Source organism: Fundulus heteroclitus, unplaced genomic scaffold, assembly GCF_011125445.2.
Source record: "Fundulus heteroclitus isolate FHET01 unplaced genomic scaffold, MU-UCD_Fhet_4.1 scaffold_254, whole genome shotgun sequence".
In the NCBI taxonomy this organism is placed as follows: domain Eukaryota; kingdom Metazoa; phylum Chordata; class Actinopteri; order Cyprinodontiformes; family Fundulidae; genus Fundulus; species Fundulus heteroclitus.
In genome coordinates, this window is record NW_023396665.1 from 13,389 (window position 1) to 24,911 (window position 11,523).

Here is an 11,523-nt window from a genome sequence, read left to right on the forward strand (position 1 = left end):
TTTCTAAAATGAAGCAGAAAATCCCTGACGCAGTTCAAACCATAAGAACACCCAAACATCCCCAGCCAAGGTTTTTGTGCTTACAAGATACGGGATATGTTTTCCAGTTTGATCTGTAAAAGTTTCAAAATCATAAAAAACTAGCTTATCGCGGAGTTGCGCATCAGTCAGGGTCGGTTGAATATAGCACAGATGATCGTTTAACGTGACATCTGCACCGTGAGGCACTTTCTGACGACAGGACCGTGCACTTTGTTGAACAATCGTGGGGCTTGCTCTGTCCACCTGCGGCTACAAAATAAAGCTGTTTACACACAGGGCAGAACTTTGTCGTGTCACAGTTACTTACGAGCTTACCAAGTTTAGGTCTCAGTGTGGGTTCTCTGTGTTAGCTAAGCAGATGGAATTACGACAGATTCGTTTACAATCTATGCACTGCACAGGGCTGTATTGCTGGAGAGTACAATTTGAGTCGAGGCATACCGAGCAGTGACCCTTACAGCTATGCGTGCCAATGTTGTCGTAACCGCTAAAGCAGTACCCACAAATGTTGCCTCGAGCCTGTGAAACCTGTGAGACTCTTTATTCCCATAATAATGACTTTTGAACAAAAGCAGGAAAGGGGATTTGAACGATCTGAAAAGCCTGTCTGAAATTTACGAAGCACTGCCTCCTTGTCGTCTTTAAAGAAAACAACAATTTTCCTATTGACTATCTCTTCAAATTTATGCACGTCGCTGAAAGTCACAGGAGTTTGCTCAGTGAGGCGGCTGTCCGTTGCCACAGTGAGGCTTGATGCATGGCTTGGGCGTCTGTAAAAGCAGGGTTACAAAGATGTGCTAGACTGGCAGCAAAGCAGAGCTGATTAGAAGCATTTTCAACAATATAGAGGTGACGTCTTTTTTTATGAATCAGCTCACAGTCCCAACGTCTTTGTCGCCTTACGTTTAGCACCGCCGTGAGGGTTTCGTTACAATCTGAAGTACTATTTCCAAGTTTTCAGGTCCTGGCAATTCTTCATTAGACTGTGTTAACTCGTCTAAAAATTCCAGAAATGCAGGCAGAACTGAATCACCGTCATCATTTACCTGAACCACTGTATGACGGGAAAACCTTCGCCGCTTAATTCAAGCTGTACAACATCATTGCGTGATGCTGAACGTGTAACAGAGTCCGCCAGCTCTGTGAGAAGATGATAAACCTGTGTGTTAAAATTCGGCGGGGTTAGGAATTTCACCGGGTCGTGAAGCTGTCACGCTGATAAGGACGTCTTATTTCTGTTACATTAAATCGCTCCCGTTGAATGCCGGGGTTAACAGCTGGCTGAGACTGACTCGTGCTTGGCTGATCCTCTGGGTTAGACGTGGGAACGACAGATGGGCTCGAGCATGGCTGTTGAGGGGAACTGGATGAGGGATTCTGCAAAACAGTATGCGAAGAACCAGACCGATCATTTTCACCTCTTTCACTTTGATTTAAATGACCACCTTGCTGCGGGAATTGAAGGCTTGTAGGATTGGAGGTAAATGTTTGAGAGACAGAAACATTTAATTGATGGATAGCTTGTTCTAGTGATGATAAACGCTCATAATTCGAACCCGAGTGTGTATGACCCTGCTGTCTATCTGGTGAATTACCTGGATTTAAATCCGCAAACCCCAGACCCTGCTGAACTGGTATATTCCGGAGGTCGTTAACCATTTGGGTGATATCACTTAAAACATTTGTAACTCGTTGTTGAAATTCTAGCGAGTCGTTCAAACACGTGATTGATTGAGAGAAAGAATCATTTAGCTCGCCAACGGTTTTGTTCTAACCATAGAAACCGTCTCAGAATCCCAATCCGGATCAGTCTGCCCCTGAAGTCTGACAGGAGATCCTGGGGTAAGATTTACAGATTCGGTTGCATGCTGAACAGGGAGATTCCGAAGTTGATTTACAGCCTCAACAATTCCATCCAGAGCCTCTCTGATTTGTTGACTTTCCATTTTTTTTTTTTTTTTTTTTTTTTTTAAACAGGTTACAACTTAGCTGGTTAACGGTACTGGCATCAACCAGTTCAACCATCAGAGTCTCGCAGTAATTCAGAAGCGCAGCAGTTTTCCGGCGGTAGAGGGCAGCTTGACCGTCCCGTAGCAACTGGCATATGCGTTACTGCCCATGCAGCGGCTGTAATAAAGAATGAAAAAAATATATATAATTAATTTTATCGTACATAATGAGTATTGAATAAAAAAAGTATTATATTACAAACAAATTCTTTGAAAGCATTGAACTTAAGATGTACCATCAATAATTGGACCAGTCGCATCCGCTCTTGATGATTAACTGCTTGAAGTTTTGCTGAACTCTCAGGACTGACGAACACAGGCTTCTGAGACTCCGCCTCTTCTTGTGTTTTCCTGCGTCACGGCGGATGACCTGTGCTACTACAATTAAAATAAGCAGACGGTGACAGAGTTTTAAAACGGGGGTAATACACGAAAAGAAAAAGATGACAGAAAAGAATAAATAAAAATAGGCTAAGGGTTACAAGGGCTGCAGTTTAGAACTGCAACCCTACCGTTTCACTGCCAGTGTGTTACCAACAGCACCACAAACTCACCAGGGTGCTGAGCAGATGAGGCAGGACGAGACCGATCATGTGCTGATGCTTCTGATGCTGCCGTTTCCGCTTCTGCTGCTGCTGCTATTAGCTCGGCGTCATTATTCTGGTGTACAGACTGAATTGTTACTGTAGAAATAGTAAGCAGGGAGAGACAACCTTTTTTAAACAAGGTAATACATGAAGAAGAAGAAATGATAAATAAATAATAATAACATATAGCATAGAACACTTGCATGCTTACCGTCCGTCTGGCCAAATGTATCGGGATGAGGCTGTATTCCAGCCGTTAAAGAGTGCTTGAGCAACAATGTCACGGCGGGGTGTTACTGTGGGTAAATGAATAAATACACTAATGAGCCGGACTAATTCAGAAAATGTACCATCAGAGTTAGTTTGAGACTTATAATAGTTAACTTACGTGCTGCAGGAAGCGTTGTCCCTGATTAACGTTTCGAGGGAGGCCGTGTGACGTGGTGAGCCGGGGAGCTTCCTCGGGGAAGCGATCGTGGTGCTCTGATGTCTCTGGAGAACTTATTACAACAACTGACCCGTTATGTTCTTCAGTCCTCTGCCGCTTTGGTGTTGATGTGTTCTGAGCAGCTATTTCTGCTGGGAGCCTCCTTTTAGCTAAACTCAATCTTCCTTTACGGGGCGTATGTGGTCTGCTCGGTCCAGGTTGTATCACCGCTGGCTCTTTGCGGAACACACTCGGTTTGACTGGCTTCGGACACAATCTTGCTTCACTGGGCGTTTGTGCTCTGCTCGATCCAGGCTGTGTCACCGCTAGCTCTCCGTGGAACACACTTGGGTTGAATGGCTTTCGGACACAATCTTGCTTCACTGGGCGTTTGTGCTCTTGCTCGATCCAGGCTGTGTCACCGCTAGCTCTCCGTGGAACACACTTGGGTTTGAATGGCTTCGGACACAATCTTGCTTCACTGGGCGTTGTGCTCTGCTCGATCCAGGCTGTATCACCGCTAGCTCTTTGTGGAAGTCATTCTGATTTGGCTGGTTCGGACAAACCGTAACGCTCGTCAATTAACCCTTTGTCGGTAAGATCTGGAATACAGAAAAATAACAATGGTTGAAACATAGTATTAGTATTTTAAAGACTGTGATTTTAATAAAAATATACTTTAATACAAGGCTGAATCACATCTTACCAATATCCGTTAGTGTAAAATCTAGGTCTTGTAGTTCAGCAGTTGTTGGCGCTGAAACAAATAAATAAAATATATTGTAATAACAGCAATGGAAGATATATACTTCTGCAAGCAGGCCAACAATGACTGAAACTGCTATTCAAAGCCTTACCTCAGAATTCAGACTAAAACTCTAAAAACAGCAGAGGCCTGTAGTTGCCCGCTTATAACACACAAAGCCCATCCAGCAAACAATGAAACACATAGCAATAAAAACAGGTAACTTGAACAATAAAAGTGCTAGCCCCTTGTGCTAAACACAGCCTTTCACCCCTGAATTTGTGCTAAAACTCTAAAAACAGCAGAGGCCTTGTAGTTGCCCGCTTTAAAACACACAAAGCCCATCCAGCAAACAATGAAACACATAGCAATAAAACAGGTAACTTGAACAATAAAAGTGCTAGCCCCTTGTGCTAAACACAGCCTTTCACCCCTGCTGAATTTGTGCTAAAACTCTAAAAACAGCAGAGACTTGTAGTTATAACACACAAAGCCCATCCAGCAGAGAATAAACTCTGTTAAAAACACCTTAAAAAGCGGCTAAAGATTAAAATTAAAGCAGTAACTTACCAGCGAAAATCTCGTTGAACTCCTGGGTCAACGTCAATCCCGCATTATGGACCTGGGCTGCTGCAACAGATGAAGAACGACCTCCGGACATGATGCACGTTTAAGCCGCCTGTGTCTGTGAAAGGGGTGTCCACCGGACGCCTTATAGCAAAGGTTTGAATTGAGGGCGGGATTCACGCAGGTACCCCCAAGGTAGCCGAAACAATAGCCACATCGTCCGATCGTTAAACCCCGCCAGCGACATGTTTACTAGGCCAGGATGTCGCGACAGCTGTACACTAGCATAATCGACCATCTCCTCAGCATTGTTTACAGATTGCTTCGTCACGACCCCGCCTAGTCTCATCCCCGTATAGGTGTTTGAAATAGCACCTTGCACGGCGGCAGGGCGGCATAACATCCCTTGAATTCTACAGACGGCAGGATGTGTCCCGCTGGGTTTAAAATTTGTCTGAATAAGGCGCTTCTGGCAATGTTGATTGGAAAAGGCGCAATCCTTTCACGTCACGGTCCCCGCCCGTCTCGCCACCCGAAACGGTGCTTGTTACATAACGGTGCTTGTTACAACACTTGCTCTGTGTGGGGCGGAAAACCATCCTTTGAATTCTACAGACAGGAAGGATCATGCTGGGTTTAAACTGACCACGCCCGTCTCGAAAGTCTGATCGAATAAAACTCTGATCTGATGTGGATTGCAAAAGATGCAGCGGTGTCTGGAACTAGCGGTGCGGGCTAGCGGAGCAAAACTCCTCCCTAACAGACCAGCTGAACCGCTCACATTCAATTCAGCGTCTTGCGGAGAGCTGTCGGATTTCTCTGCTTTTTAGCTGTGCCGCGTAGAATCTGCTCCGCTCTGTAAAATGCTTTTAAGTTAAGATCGGGTTTTCTCTGCTTTTTAGATGTGCCGCGTAGAATCTGGTCCGCTGTGTAAAATGCTTTAAGTTAAGATCGGGTTCTCTGCTTTTTAGATGTGCCGCGTAGAATCTGGTCCGCTCTGTAAAATGCTTTTAAGTTAAGATCGGGTTTCTCTGCTTTTTTAGATGTGCCTTAAAGCTGGTCCGCTCTGTAAAATGCTTGTTTTTGTTTAAGTTAAGAGCTTACCGACTGCTTAGAGCAAGAAGTAAAGAAAAAAAAAAACTATCTTGCTGCTGTATTAGCAGAGCGGCGCGGAGACTGGGATGTATGGAGAGTTGGATGTGCCATAACGGAGACTTGCTGTATGGAGGGACAAATGTGCCTAATACTGCAGTATGAAATACTGCAATGTGAAAGTTTATATTCTGAGTAAAACACACACACACACACACACACACACGGATAAAACAAGAGTTGTCAAAAAGCATTCCATCATACCGTTTAGTTATAAGAAAACCCAGAAAAACACATTTCCTAACCATCGAGATATTACATAAATTAATTACATAATTAAAATGATTTAAAAACATATAATGATAATTGATATAATAAATAAAAATAATATTTTAAGCGCGGTCGAAGGGAGGGGGTTTCCGAGGGCCGGGACAGCGACCCCCTGGAGGTAGAAAGCGGAACATCCGGTTACAGTAGAAGGTGGGACATCCGGATAAGGATGTGACGTAACATCCGGTTACAGTAGAAGGTGGGGTTTCCGGTTAAGGACGTGACGTAACATCCGGTTAAGGAAGGCGGGACTTCCGCCGGAAGTGGAAGGCGGGACTTCCGGCTGTCACTTTTTGACAGGTGTGAAATATAGGCGTGGTTTTGAGTTTGATTGAAGGATGTTACATATTTTTTTATTGGTTTCATTTTGTGTAGTTATTTTATTAATCCTTTGGGTCTCTGACTATGGAACACCTTTAAACTGTAACTGAGTAACATTTCATACCGTTTTCTGCGTCTCCTACGTTAAAAAGCTGCTGTTGGAATAAAAATGAAGAGCAGCACAAAGAAATTGTTCAGAACTGAGAGTGTTCCCTCATTGTGTTAGAAAAGCGATGTGCAGCTGAGAATATTGAAATAAATCATCTGATGACTCCAAATGAGCCCCAGCCAGGACCATCTTCACAAAAGCTGTCTGCCCCTACTTCAGGCATGTTATTGAGCAGTTTGTTGTTTAAAAATCATGTACTAATGTGCCAATTTGTTCTTTTACATAATATTTGGCAACATCTTGACATCAAAGTGGACAGGCAGAGCCAAAGGTCCACAGCTGATGCCATCCAGGAGGTGCACAGATACTTGGCAGAGGGTCCCAGGATCCTATGATGTACTGGAAAAACCAAAAGACAGTCTGTCCAAACCTCTTCCATCTTTCATTACAATTTCTCTGCACTCCAGCCTCATCGTGTGAGAGGCTGTTTTCTACAGCTGGAGATGTGATATCAAAAAAGTGTAACAGACTCAATATCAAAACGTTGAAAATAAATTTTTTTTATAAAAATTTGTCAAAAACAAAAAGCCAGTCCACAATCATCCCCATTCACAACAGGTTTACTTAGAGGTTATTACGTTATGATACAGGTTCACATTATTTATTGGCTGTCTCTAAAAAAAAAATCTAAGATATTTCAAATTCAGATGAAGATATAAAATAATACAATGCAACATACAAGGACTTAAATTGTATTATTGTGTATACTAAGTCATCAAATCAGTGTCAGTTAACTCAGTCAACCAGGTTGCCTGTAGTGATTTTTAAAGTCCAGCAGGTGTCAGTATTCAGTGACACAGTATCGGCACAATATCAATACAGTTTGGCAACGTGTCGAAACGCTTCATGACGCTTCATCTACCCATCACTACTAACCAGAAATAAGCAAATGCAAAACAAACCTAACAAAACCCAACAATAAGATAAACTAAAATGGGGTTCTGAGGAGGGAGAGCAGGAAGAGAGCCTCCTCTCTGCTGCATGCGTAGCAGCTTTAAAGCAGCAGAGCACCAATCAGGGAAATGCATACTACCTGCAGAACGCCTGTCTCTCCAACCCTACAAGGAAAATAGGGCCAGGACTGACTGCAGCCATAACAATGGACATTAAGAAACACAAGAAAAAGCCAATGACAGAAAAGCACTTAAAAATGTATGGTTGATTACCTATCTTTCTTTTTGTTAAAGGCTCAAGCACTTGTATATTAATATTAAATGAAATAATTTGAATGACTGTTTCGAAGAAAGTAAATGTGTTAAAATTCTTATGCATAGACAGGCTGAAAGGAGAGGTATGTCTGGGCATGTCCAGTGAATACTGTTAAAAGAAGGACCATAGATGGCTCAAATGGGAAACAAATGAGGAGGAAGCCTGTTGCAATACTGAGAATGCTGCCCAGTATTGCAACATTAACAGGGACTCTGGTTGGAGAAAATAGTTTCGCTACAAGGGAACATGTCTGAATACATCAGACCAGATGTGATCAAGCTACTTGGCAAAATGGCCCCCCACTGAAAACTAAACATAGATGACATTGTGGAAACAGTGCATTGAATTGGTCCAAAGGAAGAAAACCAAGTGTGATATGTAATTGTTCAATTAACAAGAAGGCACCACAGAGAGGGCTTTTGAAGAATGAATAAAAAGTCCTAAGTTTGTAGAGATGCAGTAATCAAGTTGATGGAGGACTTAAGTAAAGAAGACAGGCTAGCAAGGCAGGCGTTGTGGCCACGCATCAACCAAGCATGTCAGGCGGGTAAAATGGCTTATTTCAGAGGGCCTTTCAGCTACATGACCGATCTAAAGCTACTTTCTAACTTTTCTATTAATATTTTGTGTATTTTTGTTGTTGTCTAGTTTTCCAGCAAATTAATGTTCTGAAAGCCAAATTATGTCTTATTTCTTTGAACACGAGGGGCCTCAAAGACAATATCAAAAGAAAAGCAATTTTTTGGACTTTAAGGGACTGAAATGAAACCGTGTTCCTCTATAAGAATCTCACTTCTGTGCCTCAGATACCACCTTCTGGACATCTCAGTGGAGAGACAAAACGCTGTTCAGTCATGAGAGAAACAGGTCTGCATGGGTTGCCATTTGCTTCAACAAGTACCCTGGTAATGGAGTTTCACATAAGGTAAATGATGATGGACATTGGTAGCTCTTATTAACATAGACTCTGTTTTTTCCATTGCAACAAATGCTTATGGCTACAGTAAAAACTATAAGTTACTGACAGTTTCACAATATAAAAGTCTGCATTACACTGTTTATTTTGTTTGGTGGGTATGTTATTTTGACACAGGATGAATATCTTGACAGGTACCCTATTAGATCTCTGAAACTCAATAATTATTCTTGATTACATTATACTGTGCTTGAATTCCATACCAACTTTTCATTGGTTGAAATTTGGAGGAATCTTAAACTCCTGATGGAAATATTATTGTCAAGAATCGATCTGGTGTTAGTTTCAGGGTTCTGTGGGCTGCACCCGGTCAGTGAGCAGCTGTTTTCCTCCCTCTCTCTTTCAGCAGGTGGTTGCTGATGAGCGGGGAGATGCATAGCAGCAGGTATCCAACACTATGCGGCCCTCGGTGGGAGTGTTAACCTTCATGGAACGATTTGTTCTGCCAACATCAAAGGACGTTCTTCATTCCCTACGCTAACTCACGTCTCTTCTGCTGCAGGATCAAGCTTCTCCAGATCCCGCTGCACAGCGCTCCCTGGTCTCTGTGCTTCCTGCAACTAATCCCGCCAATACCTCTTTGTCTGATCTCCAGCTGACAGCCGGCCAGCAGCGAGCCCTTGTCTGTCGTACCCTTCTCACGCTCCACTGTCCAGCCTCCAAGCCTCGCACCCACTTGCTTCCCCTGTGCCCGGACGATTGGCCCCTGGCGACCCTGTCCCACAGAGTCTGTAAGCCGACATCCCTCCAGCGGAAGATTCGCTTCCCGAGTCTAACACCGATCTTGCTGTTTTCCCCAGTTCTCAGTTCTCAGAGCCTGACCTTGCACTCCCCGGACCCTGACTTCCCGTCATCTTCCAATGATCCCAATGTCTTTGTCCAGTTGTTTTATAAATAATCCGCTAGACCTTGGATTTGGTCTCCTGAGTATCTCTGCATGCGGGATAAGTAAATTAGAACCATGACAGAACTCAGATCAGAAAAATCATGATCTAGGGATTCAGGCTGGGGAAAGACATCAGTCACTGCTTCAGACTGACCCATAAAGAGGCTGATGCCGCAAAGGATAACAGATATTTTACCAAGAGGATAAAACAGGATGACAAAACTACCAGCAGGGCAACGACCACTAAAATAAGAGAGAGGATTCCAACTAAAGGCCCATTCATACCCTACGTTTGGCCTACACGTCCGTATTTCTGTCCGTACGTTCTATCCGTTGACTCCTTCATACCTCCGTCCGTTGAGGTGCGCAGTAACCAATATTTCCTCTAGGTGGCAGTGCTGGGCGCCAATGATTCGTCACTGATCAAACATGGCGACGGTCCAAGACGTGATTTTGTTGTATTTGCTCCGTAAGTAAACTTTTTGTTTGTCCCTGTGCCCCGGACACGACACATCATATGTGTGGGTAGTGGCAGACAAGCTCTGCAAGTCGTTCCTCGAATCCCGCCATTGTTTAAAGCCCAGAATTACAACCTTCTTCGTGATTTTGTTGACATTTTGTACTACAAACTCAATAGCGCCCCCACCGTTTCCAGTAGTATTGCTCCGTATTGATCCATTTCGTCCGTAATTGTAAGCTCCCAATTTTCGTGTCAAAGTACGGACAAAATCAACGGTTAGAACGTATGAAACACTCCACACGTATCCGTATCCGTCTTTTACGTGAGGTATGAATGGGCCTTAAGACTGACTACCATCCACTTCCTGTAACCAACCCCAGCTGTCAAACCTAGCTGAGATAGAATCGCTTTTAACACTTTTAACAATTAAATAAGTCATGTCTGTGCTGCTGGACAGAAGTAAGGTAGTATAAAGAATCGGGTGCACAAGTACAGGACTCTGAGCTAACAATCTTAAAGACACCCCTTTGTGTTGTCAGTAACATGTCCAAAGCCATGTGGTTATGTAGAGAAGTTAACCTTAAAGCCTTCAAATCCCTTTTCTATAATATTCAATGAATTTCCTTTTGTCATACTTGAATGAGCTGAGCTTAAAGCTACAGGGCTAAGATCAATTTATGCACAACATGTACAACATGTGAAATCCTTCAAATCCAACCTCACCTTATTCTGTGGACAGATTTCAAACAAATCACTCATTTTCCCATGTTTGCCATGAAAATAAAGGCTGCCCAAAATATGAAAAAATGCAGCAAATTACTAAGATACCTTCACAGAAAATTCCGCCATTGGTTCTCGGAATAAAATAAAGAAAAAAGACCAATCACTTCAGCTGGTGTCCTGCCCACAGTCACAAGACCCTGAACCAGCACCACAGGAGCCAAATAAGTAACGTTCATTTTAAAACTGAAAATTAATAACAATGTTTGTAAAGATCCTAGTTGGATTTCCACTTTCTGTGAAAAGCTTTCAAGATCTTCTTCAATCCAAATGTTCTAATGAAACAGCAACCCATTTTATGTACTCTTTAAACAACATACAGCCAATTAGTAAAAATAGTAAAGAACAGGGTGACTGTGATCACTCTGGAAGACACTTAAATGTCCATTAACAAATTTAAATTAGATAAATCACCGGGTAATTGATGGTCTCAATGCAGAATTTTATAAAAAGATTTCAAAAGAATTTTTACCTTTTTACTGAGAGTTTATCTTGAAAGTTTGGAGTCTAGACAAATTCCACCAACAAGGAGTCATTAATCTGATCGCTAAACTGCAAAAAGATAAGCTTCTTATTTATAATTGGTGACCATTTACATTATTACAAAGTGACTAAAATTATTCCTAGCTGTATTGCTAAAAAAACTTAAAACTACTCCTAAAGAAATGATTGATCAAATTTAGTCCTGGTTTAAACGTGGTAGACATATAACCAGCAATGTCACACTTACATTAGATCTTATGGATTACTAAGATTTAATAGAGGGAGGCGGTTTTATATTATGTTTAGACCTTTTAAAGCCTGTGGCACTATTGCACATTCATTTCTATTTGAAGCCCTAAAAGTATTTGGATATGGTGAAGTCTTCATCAAAGTCCATTGGGGGCCAGATGGGTAGAGCGTTGTGCTTGTGTCCAAGAGGT

The 11,523-nt window shown here is 42.5% G+C and overlaps 2 long non-coding RNA genes across 2 annotated transcripts; both read right to left on the minus strand.

The window, feature by feature from the left end:
• Window positions 1-2,324: 2,324 nt before the first annotated feature.
• On the minus strand, window positions 2,325-2,893 carry LOC118559255. Its single transcript, XR_004928726.1, has 3 exons — window positions 2,850-2,893; window positions 2,606-2,734; window positions 2,325-2,429 (listed from the first exon to the last, which is right to left on the minus strand). It is a non-coding gene; the product is annotated as an uncharacterized LOC118559255 (long non-coding RNA).
• A 737-nt stretch (window positions 2,894-3,630) lies between these two features.
• Window positions 3,631-4,562, minus strand: LOC118559261. Its single transcript, XR_004928734.1, has 3 exons — window positions 4,381-4,562; window positions 3,772-3,822; window positions 3,631-3,667 (listed from the first exon to the last, which is right to left on the minus strand). It is a non-coding gene; the product is annotated as an uncharacterized LOC118559261 (long non-coding RNA).
• Window positions 4,563-11,523: the final 6,961 nt, after the last annotated feature.